Raw genomic sequence first — 2,693 nt, 5'->3', positions numbered from 1 at the left:
AGGCTGGTCTCAAACTCCTGAGCTCAAGCCATCTGCCCACCTCAGCCTCCCCAGGTGCTGGGAATACAGGTGTGAGCCACCGCCCCCACCCCCAACCTAAAGGGGCCTTTCTTGACCATCACCAATAAAGTAACACTGACCCCAGCACCTTCTCTCTCCATTACTTACCTTTATTTTTCACATACCCTCATCACCACCTGATATCTATTTGTTTATTGTCTATATGCCTTTCCTCCATGTAAGCAACAGAAGCTAGGAGAGGGGTATGCTTAATTATTACTGCATCCCCATTACCTAGCATTGGCTTATGGTAGGTGCTCAATAAACAGGTATTAAGTGAACAATGAAATCAGTTTGGGACATGCTGAATGAGAGTTGTTTCAGTTACATCTAAGTGGAGCAACACACAAGAAGTTTAGTAACAGGTTTATCAGAGATGTCTGGGCTATAGATTGGGAATCATCAGCATGTGGCATAAGAATGGATGAGATCATGCAGTAAGGAATGAGAAATGGGAAGAGCCAAAGATGCATTCCTGGGAACAACAACCTTGAGGTACATGTAGAGGAAATAGATTCATGACGGAAACAGAAGAGCAGCAAGAAATTGAAAAACAAAACCAGAGGGGAGAGTTATTCTTAAAGCAAACTACAGAGAGGATCCAAATGAGAGAATGACAAACAGTGTCAAATGGTGCAGAGTGAGATTGGTTCCTTAGAGTAGTGTCCCTGGAATGGTGAAGGGAGATGCCAAGCTGCAGAGGTGACACTTGAATCAGAGATGAGATGGTGAGGGTAGAAGCTGGATATGAGAGGATGAAGTTAGTTGAGGCAGTAGCAGAAACAGCTTTAAATGAAAATGGCAGATTAAATTTTTCTGTGGATGGAGTGAAAACTGGGAGGTGGAGGGAGATGGATTTAAGGATATAGATGAAAAACTGACCACAATCTGTGGCAAAGGTACTTCTCCCACTGTTGAAGAGAAGGGAAAAGGAGTGGACACAGAGGTAAGCAAGTGAGGATAGCAAAGGGAGAACTTTCTGCCTGAGCCCTCCCCTCCCCTCCCCTCCCCTTCCCTTTCCTTCTTTTCTTTCTTTTTTACAGCAAAGGAAAAGGTAATGTGATTTGCCAATGATAGGGGTAAAGCAATGGATTAACTGCCAAGGAGAGGGTCAGGTTGGAAATGGCAGCCCAGGGGAATGGAATAGCATGCTGCTTAGGGAGACCTGCCTAGGGTGTTCAGAGGCACTAAGGTCAATTGCCACTCAGTTGCCACTGGACACCATGATTTTTATAGCAGTGTTTTCTGTTAATGTTTGTCAGTTTTAATGTGCATTTGAATCATCTGGCGATCTTGTTAAAATGCAGATTCTGATTCAGTGGACCTGGGGCAGGACTGAAATTCTACAGTTCCTACAAGCTCCCAGGTGTTGCTGATGTTGTTGATCTTTGAGTAGCAGGTGGTTTTTGCCATTTTCTCCAGCACCACTCAGGAGGCCTGGGGCAGAATGGAGCTGATAGAGAGTCAGGGGTCAAGTCAATAGATGGAAGTGGAAACAGGAAGTTAAGGAAGTTAAAAAGAGTAGATAAAGCTAGAAGCTGTTGATTTGAAGAGGATGGAGAAGGGCTTGAAGATTGAAGTAGGCGTCTGATGGGACAAAAGTAAAGAACTTAGAGAACTGAAGGTAGGTAGGAGTTGTCAGATATGCTTGGCAAGACGGGTTAAAAGCAACTGATGCAGTTTGTAATGGCTGAAACAGAAATTCAGCTACCTAATAATGGCATATAAATAACATGATAGTAAAAATACAACCTACATTCACTTTATAGTCTTCCTAAACACAAAAAATTTAAACTGGGTGCATTAAAATTCTTATCTTCTTTCTTTTTAATTAAATGTCTTTTGTTCCTGTTATCTTCCCTCTAGATTTTAAATTTCCTTTTTTTTTTTTTCCAAGTGTTCATGTTTATTGAGGGCACTAGGGGCCACAAAGGAGCCCTGGGCATCTGGGGGCGAGGCCTGGCATTTGCCTGGACAGTGGCCCAGCGAGCGGCCAAGGATGAGGTCTCCACCACCCGGTTTACTTGAAAGTGTGGCTGTCGGCTTCACCCCGGCCAGCCTTTTTGCCCAAACATGGCGGCATAGCAAGGGTGGTTGCAGTAGGGCTTGCTTTCGTGCTCAGCGTGGCCCTCGGAGGTCAGCGTCTTCCCACATTCTCGCACTTCAGGCAGGGCCGAGGCAAGTCCTTGCCCAGAGAGGTCACCCTCTCGGCGAAGTACACTTCCTTGTCGCACTTGGGGCACTTGGGCATGGCGGCTCCGGGTCCGGTGCTGGCGGCGGCGGCTGGGGCGGGACGGGCTACAGGTGTGAGACTAAATTTTAAATTTCTACTAGGTAAAGATTTTACTTTGGGATTAACATTTACACAGCTTTATACTGCACAGGGAGCTTGGCTGATCAACATATTTAAGTGCTTTTCTTCTAACTAGTATATGAACTTTTCTGATCCATAAATCTAATCATTTTTTGTCAGGAAAATCTATTATCATCTTTCTCATTAAAACAGTGTAATGCCATTATTTCACAGTTTATTTTTCTTTTGAATAGGGCATCACCCGTATTCTTAGAAACATAACTCTGTTGAGTAAAAGACTGAAATACTGTGGCAATCCTGTAGTCTAGCACCTGTCCAA

General features: G+C 44.3%; 1 pseudogene; it reads right to left on the bottom strand.

Annotated features, from left to right (window-relative positions):
- Nucleotides 1-2,080: 2,080 nt before the first annotated feature.
- LOC101129251 (cysteine-rich protein 1-like) lies at nucleotides 2,081-2,322 on the bottom strand (annotated as a pseudogene).
- Nucleotides 2,323-2,693: the final 371 nt, after the last annotated feature.

The sequence above is a fragment of the Gorilla gorilla genome, chromosome 2 (assembly GCF_029281585.2).
Source record: "Gorilla gorilla gorilla isolate KB3781 chromosome 2, NHGRI_mGorGor1-v2.1_pri, whole genome shotgun sequence".
In the NCBI taxonomy this organism is placed as follows: domain Eukaryota; kingdom Metazoa; phylum Chordata; class Mammalia; order Primates; family Hominidae; genus Gorilla; species Gorilla gorilla.
The sequence above is the reverse complement of the archived record's forward strand: the minus strand, read 5'-3'. Positions and strand labels throughout refer to the sequence as shown.